The 9,712-nt window shown below is 52.9% G+C and overlaps 1 pseudogene across 1 annotated transcript; it reads left to right on the plus strand.

The window, feature by feature from the left end:
* The first annotated feature begins 1 nt into the window (after position 1).
* Positions 2 to 3,636, plus strand: LOC309415146 (galactose-1-phosphate uridylyltransferase-like; annotated as a pseudogene). The gene is made up of 10 exons: positions 2 to 152; positions 347 to 505; positions 582 to 656; positions 789 to 837; positions 1,074 to 1,192; positions 1,381 to 1,437; positions 2,426 to 2,548; positions 2,694 to 2,823; positions 3,301 to 3,384; positions 3,476 to 3,636. The product of its transcript is annotated as a galactose-1-phosphate uridylyltransferase-like (transcript).
* The last annotated feature ends 6,076 nt before the right edge of the window (positions 3,637 to 9,712 follow it).

Here is a 9,712-nt window from a genome sequence, read left to right on the forward strand (position 1 = left end):
CATGGAGCCGCCGGCGGGGAAGGAGGAAGTGGGTGGTGGTTGCTTCCGCGGACACGGCCGGGGCTGCCTCCCTCCGGACCCCCGGGAGAGCTCAGCCCAGCTGCGCCTCGAGAAGTCGAGGGCTGTGGGGACTCTTCCTGTCCGGGGGGGCGGTTGCAGCGGGGAACCCCCCCCCGGACTGGGACAGGGAGGAAAGGGTGAAGCTGGGCGGAGGCATAAAATGGGGTGTAGACCCTCTTGTAGGGTTACCCGAGGAGGGGGCATGGTGGGTTGGGGGTGCCTGGCCCGCGGGGGTTTGCCTCCTGCGTCCCTCCCTCCCTGACTCCCCGCTTCTCTCTCCCCACAGAGCACCAGCACGCTCGTTACAACCCGCTGCGGGATGACTGTGTGCTGGTGTTGGCCTACTGGGTGAAGTGCCCCTGGCAGGGGCAGCTGGAGAAGCCGCCCCGAGGACGTGTCCCACTGGGACCCCAAGAACCCCCTCTGCCCTGGGGCCAACGGCAAGGTACTGCCAGGGACCCAGGCATCCAGGCTCCCCCTGCTGCCCCATTCCCCCCCAACCCCATCTCTCATCCCAGCAGGTGAACCCTCTTTACGAGGGCACATTTGTCTTCCCAAATTACTTACCCGCGCTGCAGCTGATGCTCCCGAGCCTGGTAACTTCTGGGGGAAGAGTAGGCTGCTGGGAACCTCCAGGCTCAGGTACTGGGGTGGGGGGGGGCTGGAGCTGGAGGGGCATGGGTGCTGCCCTGGTCCTCTCTCCCTCCCTGCTCTCTGTCCTTCCCCAGGTGACAGCGATCACTCCTTGTTTCAAGTGACAGCAGCCTGGGGTGTGTGGTGAGTACCCCCATGGCTCCAGAAGGTCCAGGCTGTGATGTCAGCCGAGACCCGTTGGATGAAGCAGGACTGAGCCTGCACCCCTCCTTGCGGTGCCTGTTCTGTGCATGCCCCCTGTTTTGGGGGATTTTAGGGGTCTCATCCTTGTTCAGCTTTCCCTGTCCCTCTGTGACCCAGCAGGGCCACAGGGTTCCCTGAGGATGCCCCGCAGCCCCAGTCACGTGTCTCATCTGCAGCAAGGTGATATGCTTCCACCCCTAGTCGGACCTGACACTGCCCCTCATGTCCCTGGCGGAGATCTGGGCCGTGGGCGGATCTGTTGGCCGAGCTGGGTGCCTCCTACCCCTGGGTGCAGGTCTGGGGCTGGTGGGGTCTGCCCTTCTCTCCCTGCCACAGGGGACTTGGGTGGAGGTGGAAGGCTGGGGCTGGGTGTTCTGGCAGCACCCACAGTTGGGACCCTCCCAGCTGCGTGTGGGCCCCCCATCCCCACCTGTACCACCCCTGCCTGGGCGGGTCCTGCTGGCTGCACCTCTTCCTTTGCAGATCTTTGAGAACAAGGGAGCCATGATGGGTTGCTCCAACCCACACCCCTACTGCCAAGTGAGGCTGTCCCACCCGTGACCTGGCTTAACTGCGAGTCCCTGTGGGCGACCCTACAACAACAAACCCAGGCAGAAGATATGAACAGGAATCACCCCCCTGGTCCCAAAGCATTCTGCAGCAAGGATCCACCCCATACTTGTCCTGTCACCTCCCCTCCTGGGGACCATCCTTTGCGGCTGCCACATGTTGGACTCTCTGCCTGGTGGCAGCATGGCTGGGGCACCCCTGCAAATGGGGGGTACTGACACCCCATGTGGGGGTGGCATGACTGGATCCTCCCAGCTTGGCAGTGTTTGTGGGAGTGGCTGTGGTGTGAGCCCAGAGCACCCAGGGGATGGTGAGGCACTGCAGAGGGGATGTGTTCGTGTCTCTGGGCTGGGTGATGGGGCAGGGTGGCATGGCAGGGGGGTTGGGTAGGTAACCTGGCCCTGTGCCCTGATTTAAAGAAATCCAAACTTAAGAAATTCAAACTTAATAACATCAAAGAGTTATTAAGTTGACATCTTTATTACAGCGCCAGACGCATGGGGGATATCTCCACCTAACATGCGTGCCTCATGTTACCAGCATCCAAATTAAATAGAGTACATACATTCATATTCATAATGATTATTTGCATAGTCATAATAATTCTGGGAAATGATTAACATATTCAAATGTCCTTAACGCATGCGCTGTTAAATGAGTCTGTGGTCTCTGGTGGTCGTTTACAGCACTTAGCCACCTTAACTTGTCTGTCCTTTAGATGAACTCTTTTCTCATTGGTCCCTTCCACCTGTCTTTTGCTTATCTCAACCTTGTGCTGGTTCTTGTCAGCTGTGTGGTGAAGATTAACCACAGGATAAAAGAATTCTTCCACGGTACAGTTATCTTACACAATCCTTATAGAAGAAAATTCAATGGAAACTCATATTTGATTGATTATGCATGTTAAAAACCTTTTCCTTGTCTCATACCTTTGTTTCAGCCCCAGTGTCCCTCCCAGATGTGCGCCAGCAGCTTCCTCCTGAATGAGGCGTGCCTGGAGGACCACACTCAGGGGCAACACCTGAGACAGCACAGAATGCCCATACTGCTGGAGTATGCTGAGCAGGAGATTTGCTGGAAGGTGAGGATGTGGCTGTCATCTCTTCCCCGGGTGCTGGATGTGTGCTGGGGTGGGCCGACCAGCTCCCAAAAGCAGGGCTCCTGGGAGCACTCATCCCCGGGGCGTCCGGGCTGCATGTGTCCCCATTGAGCACAGTGTCCTGCAGGAGCTGCAGGTGGAGAATATGGACTGGCTGGTCATGGTGCTATACTGGGTCACCTGGCCCTTCCAGATCCTGCTGCTGCCTCGCTGCCATGTCCACCACCTCCAGGACCTCTGTGAGGGCGAGAGGGACACTGAGTGGCTCCACACTCTGACAGCCCCTGTCCCATGTTCGTTGGGCTTGGCCTTCATTAGGAGGCAGCTCTGCAGCAGCCTTGCTGGTGCCAGAGGGTCTGCGTTCCCCTGGGGTGCAGGGCTGCCAGGTTTGTCTTGGGCGGGACAGGCACCTCTGTTATGCTAGGGCAGGAGCTGTGCGTCCAGGCGCAGGCTGTACCAGTGGGGGGACTGTCATCCTTTCTGGGGTGATGAATCATGTGGTGCCCCATATTTTTGGGGTGCTGGCTGATTATGAATGGGGGTTCCTCCTGCCATGTTGCTCAGGCTGTCTGCATGGATTGGGGGGGGGGGGCTAGCCAGTGTATCACTCCTGCCTGTCACCGATGTCCACCCAGGAAGGGGTGCCAAGGGTAACCCTCCCCAGCTGGGCGTGCTGCCCGCCCTCAGTGGCAGCTGACCAGCTTGGGGTGCAACTCCCCAGCACTCCCCTGCAGGCCTGGCCTCCATCATGCAGAGGCTGCTCATCAAGTACGACAACCTCTTCGAAGTCTCCTTCCCCTATTCCATGCACTGGCATGGCGAGTGGGGCGACCAGGTGACCCTCAAGACCCTCTCATCTGCATCCTCATCCCCTCCTTGGGGCTCATGCAGTGGCTGCACCCCTGGCAGGAGCCCCCATGGGCCCCTACCTGGAGAAGGACTGTGGGCACTGGCAGCTCCATGCCCACTACTACCCCCCACTGCTCTGCTCCGCCATTATCTGCAAATTCATGGTGGGCTATGAAATGTTGGTGCAGGTGCAGTGGGGACCTCATAGAATCATAGAATAGTTTGAGTTGGAAGGGACCTTTAAAGGTCATCTAGTCCAACCCCCCCGCAATGAGCAGGGACATCTTCAACTAGATCAGGTTGCTCAGAGCCTCATCCAACCTGAACTTGAATGTTTCCAGGGATGGGGCATCTACCATCTCTCTGGGCAACCTGTGCCAGGGTTTCACCACCCTCATTGTGAAAAATTTCTTCCTTGTATCTAGTCTAAACCTATCCTCTTTTAGGTTAAAAACATTACCCCTTGTACTATCACAACAGGCCCTGCTAAAAAAGTCTGTCCCCATCTTTCTTATAAGCCCCCTTTAAGTACTGGAAGGCTGCAATAAGGTCTCCCCGGAGCCTTCTCTTCTCCAGGATGAACAACCCCAACTCTCAGCCTGTCCTCATAGGAGAGGTGTTCCATCCCTCTGATCATTTTTGTGGCCCTCCTCTGGACCCTCTCCAACAGGTCCATGTCTTTCCTGTGCTGAGGGCTCCAGAGCTGGATGCAGTACTCCAGGTGGGGTCTCACCAGAGCGGAGTGGAGGGGCAGAATCACCTCCCTCAACCTGCTGGCCACGCGTCTTTGGATGCAGCCCAGGGTACGGTTGGCCTTCTGGGCTGCGAGCGCACATTGCCGGCTCATGTCCAGCTTTTCATCCACCAGTACCCCCAAGTCCTTCTCGGCAGGGCTGCTCTCGATCTCTTCATCCCCCAGCCTGTACTGATACCGGGGGTTGCCCTGTCCCAGGTGCAGGACCCTGCACTTGGCCTTGTTGAACCTCATGAGGTTCACACAGGCCCATGCCTCGAGCTTGTCCAGGTCCCTCTGGATGGCATCCTGTCCTTTAGGCGTGTCAACCACACCACTCAGCTTGGTGTCGCCTGCAAACTTGCTGAGGGTGCACTCAATCCCACTGTCGATGTCACTGATGAAGATATTAAACAGTACTGGTACCAATACAGACCCCTGAGGGACACCACTCATCACAGATCTCCATCTGGACATTGAGCCCTTGACCGCTACCGTCTGGATGCGACTGTCTAACCGATTCCTCATCCACCCAACAATCCACCCATCAAATCCATATCTCCCCAATTTAGAGAGAAGGATGTTGTGGGGTACCGTGTCAAAGGCCTTACAGAAGTCCAGAGAGACAACATCGGTAGCTCTTGCCTTGTCCACTGATGTGGTCACTCCATCAGAGAAGGCCACTAGGTTGATCAGGCAGGACTTGCCCTTGGTGAAGCCATGCTGGCTGTCTTGGATCACCTCCCTGACCTCCATGTGCCTTAGCATAGCTTCTAGGAGGATCTGCTCCATGATCTTCCCAGGCACAGAGCTGAGGCTGACAGGTCGATAGTTCCCAGGGTCATCCTTGCTACCCTTTTAAAAAATGGGTGCAATGTTTCCCTTTTTCCAGCCTCCAGGGACTTCAGCTGACTGCCATGACTTTTCAAATATCACGGAGAGTGGCTTGGCAACTACATCAGCCAATTCCCTCAGAACTCTGGGATGCATCTCATCAGGTCCCATAGACTTGTGTATGTTCCGGTTCCTCAGGTGGTCTCGAACCTGATCTTCTCTTACAGTGGGAGGCACTTTGCTCCTCCAGTCCCCGTCTTGCAGTCCATCCACTCGAGAGGTGTGGGAAGAGAGACTGCCAGTGAAGACCAAGGCAAAGAAGTCATTCAGTATCTCAGCCTTCTCCGCATCTGTTGTTACCAGTCTGGCAGCCTTGCTCATCAAGGGGGGTATGTTGGGATCACTCTGCACGGCTCGACCTTAAGGAGAAGGAGCTGTGGCATTGAGAAGGTGGTAAACAGCTGGATATCTGCACGGCTCGGCCTTGAGGAGAAGGAGCTGTGGTAGACAGCTAAGAAGAAGCAAGGAAAACAGGGACACCTGCAAGCAGCAATCCTGACTCTGTGAGGGGCGCGTGGACAGCGCGTGATATCTTGTATATAGCCAATTACAATAATGTGTGTAACAAGCTGTAACCAATCATGCGTGTGTGCGCAGTGACTAAGCGAAAATTATGATATATATTGGAGTCAGACAAGACAATAAACGGCATTGACCTGATCATATTGGTCGTATGCGTCATGTCCGAGACTTCCGCATCAGGTGGCGCCCGAACAGGGACCCTCTCGTTGATGCTTCCCGGAGCAGAAGAGACAGCAAAGGGGGTGCGGAAGCCAGCCGTAGCAGGCACTGCCCCGGTGCCTGGAAGTCGCTAGCGCAACTGAGGAAACTGTTGGAATCTCGCCCTGATCAGGTGAGCGGCTGGGGAGGAGATGGGGTCCACGCTAACAAAAGAGGAAGAAGCAGTGGTTAAGCTCCTCCAACTAATCCTCTCTAAGAGAGGTGTACAGTATGAGGAAGCCGGCCTAAAAAGATTATTGGTATGGGCGTGGCAAAAAGGACTAATCCCCTCAGTAAATGAGGCTTTTGAGATCCCGATTTGGGAAGGAATTGGTGCAGCACTGAGGAATGAAGTCAGCACAGGCAACAAAGACAGTATAAAGTTTCCGACGCTCTGGAGGTTGATCCTAGAGACATTAAAAGAACTAAAGGCAGAACGCATCGCATGAAGAAGGGGCGATAGTCAGACTCCTGCCGCATATGCTCTCTAAGAGAGGACTGAAATATGATGAATATACACTTAGAAGGCTTCTAATTTGGTGCCGAAAAGGGTACCCCCCCAATCCATCTGTGGCGTTTAAGGCAGAGACGTGGGAGGAGATAGGAAAAATGTTATAGGAACATATTGGGAACGGAGATAAAACCGCCACAGAGTTAGTGACGGCGTGGAAGTTGATATTAACCACATTAAAAGCCTTGAAGGCAGAGAGAAAAGCTGCAGCTGATTTGGAGGAGGCTGTTAAACCGTCTTCAACCAATCCCTTTTTAACTGAGTCAGAGGGTCCAGGACCTTCAGCGACTCCGACTGCACCTCCTGAGGTGCCAGATGCACCGGGTGAACCGGCTGCATTAGATAAGTCAGAGAAACAGATCTACGATGATATATGTGAGGGCAAGACGGGACAACGTTGCCCAGAACAATGTGCTCAATGTTCCCCTGTGTGCCCATGTGAAAGATCAATGGGGCGAGTCTCGAAAGGAGATGGGCAAGCAGCGGAGCTAGCAACAACGTGGTGATTGCTATTCGAGACTGTTTTGAAGAGCCAGGGGCTAGCAGCAGACTCTGCAACAGCTTTTGAGTTACCTACCTGGGAGAAAGCAGGGAAATTGGTGTTTGAGGCAGCCTCCAAAGGGGATCATACGGCTGCGAAAGTGTTAACAACCTGGCGATTAGTCAGAGACTCTATAAAGGCGATAAAATCAGAGCGGATGGCGGCGGCGGCAGCAGCTGCCGCTGCCACAGCCTCGGGAGAGAAGGGAGGCCGAGCTGGGGATGATGAGAACGAGCGACCCCCGCCCGCCCCCCCCACACACACACACCCCTGCCCCCCCGCTAACGCAACCAACGGAGGTGGCGAGTCCTCCTTGGTCCCTGCCTCCTGACCTAGAACATGAGCGCTGGTCGCCCGTGCCGCAACAGGAGGGGGCTGCCTGGGACGATCCTTCCCCCAAGTCGAGATATGACCCTGCCCAACATTGGTGAGGCATGAGACAAGAGGCCTTGGCAGAGGGGGAGGGGACAGAGTGAAGTGGGTACCGGCCAGGTCGGTACGTCCGGCAGTAAGACCAGAAGATCCTGTCACACATCCCACGGACGCAGTCAACTCCGATGTACCGCCAGCTGATGCTTTCGCTCTTTTTTATGTGGAATGACGGCTCGTTGACCGTCTCAGCGGCTCTCCCTGGACATTCAAGAGCAGGAACTTCAATATGCCATATTTGTAAAACGGTGTTGTGGGTTTGTTCTATGTCGTTGTAATTATTGTCACAAATGTATCATTTCTTTTACAGGGAATCAAAGAGTATATTTCAATTGCTTTTTTACCATTCCCTTAGCAGCTGAGGATGCAGAGAAGTTTGCCTTTATGGTACCATCGGTAAATAAAGGAGAGCCAGCGAAGAGGTATCATTGCGTAGTATTACCGCAAGGAATGAAAAATTCACCTACGATGTGTCAGACATTTGTGGCATGGGCTCTAGAACCGGTGTGGAAAAAGTATCCAGATTTAATAATGTATCATTATATGGATGATATATTAATAGCAGGGACGCAATTGAATGCAGACCACATTTTACAGTACTTGGAGCACGATTTAGGAAAACGGGGTTTAAAAATAGTGCCGGAAAAAATTCAAAAGAAGGGACCACGGCAATATTTGGGCTGGATTATTACCAGTGGAGCGGTCTGCCCACAAAAAATAAAGGTTAATTTGAAAATAGAAAATCTTTCTGATGTCCAAAAATTAATGGGGGATATACAGTGGGTTCGAAATATTTGCGGAATTACTAATGATGATCTGAGGCCTTTGATGCCGCTCCTGGGGTCTTCGGTGGAGACTCCAGAGCGCCGTCAACTGGACGAGGATCAACAGCAAGCATTGCAGAAAATTACTGAGAAGATAGCAACAGCCTATGCTCACAGATGTTCACCTACTGACAGTATCTCGCTTATGATAGTTAATTCAGGAGGGGAACAGAAACATCCACTAGGACTGATTGTGCAGTTAGGAAATACGGCAGACAGTTTGAAAGTGTTGGAATGGGTTTTCCTCTTGTTTTATTATTTGTTACCTTAATAATAATGCTTATTGTACCGTGTTTATTACACTGTCTACAAGGAATGGTTCAAAAGGTACTAAGGAATGCCTGGCTAGCTAATAATTCAAATGAGTGTCTTACACACCCAATGAATGAGCTTTGTTAGATAAACACGCTCAAAACAAAAAGGGGGAGAGGCTACCACATTACCCTAAGAACGTTTGAATAAAGCCTTATATGTGTTAAATTATTTGCGGAAGGAGAAAGGACCTTTTCAACTGCTAACCTGGGGACGAGGTTATGCTTGTGTCATTACAGATTCTGGAACTCATTGGGTACCCGCAAAATGGGTAAAACCATGGGTGGAACAGTCACCATCATCATCGTCAGACACATCTTGACACTATCAGGTGTCATCGCAATCTGGATGCCACCTCAGCCAAAAGAAAATGTATGGGTAACATTAGCAAATCAAACAGGACAGGACACCTTCTGTCTGTCTCTTTCCTCCCCGGGCAATCCCTTTTCAATCTGCCAGAAGGGTTATGGTGGCTGTGTGGAGATCAATGGGCTGGGAAACAGCTGCCCGGGAACTGGTCAGGGGACTGTACCATGGGCGTCCTAGTTCCTAATTTGCAAATAATTAATCACACTGAAATTAGCAGTATCATTAGACAAACATGGAAAGCTTTTAAGGCAAAGTGCTCTATAACTACAAATCCTTTGGTAAGATATAATATTGGTTTTCATAGCTTTATACAAGCACTTTTTCCATCACTAGAAGTAGCTTCTATCGCTAGGAGTAGTACAGCTAGAATTGTTTGCCTTGTAACATTCTGCTATTAATTTAAGCATAGTTGATATGTGACTGCTGGATTATGGTAAGATGCCGTGTGAACAAAGCCTACGAACCAATAGACGGGGTGGCTGTGGCGCGTGCAGCACGTCTGGCCAGCGGGCACATGCGCCATAGGTTCCCTGTGTTGAAAGGTGGCAACCGAGGCGTGTTCCGACACTCGCTGGCCACGTGTGTCGAAACTCGTTCCTCTAAGAATGTGAAATACCGGGATTTCCCGAAGAGCAGGGGGATCGGTGTACGGCAAGGCCACCGTTGCCTCCGTGGGGACGCCCACGTAAAGCTGGCACCTACCGACTGCTAGGCTGAGTTCGCGGCACAGGACGATACAAGAACGTGCAGATGGTCCATCTTCCTCACAGTCCTTGGGTTGCAAATGATCCATCAGGTTTTGTTTATAGATAAACTAAAAGGGGGAGATGTTGGGATCACCCTGCAAGGGCTCGACCTTAAGGAGAAGGAGCTGTGGCATTGAGAAGCTGGTAAACAGCTGGATATCTGCACGGCTCGGCCTTGAGGAGAAGGAGCTGTGGTAAACAGCTAAGAAGCAGCAAGA

The sequence above is a fragment of the Phaethon aethereus genome (assembly GCF_964289735.1).
Source record: "Phaethon aethereus genome assembly, chromosome: W".
Classification (NCBI taxonomy): Eukaryota; Metazoa; Chordata; class Aves; order Phaethontiformes; family Phaethontidae; genus Phaethon; species Phaethon aethereus.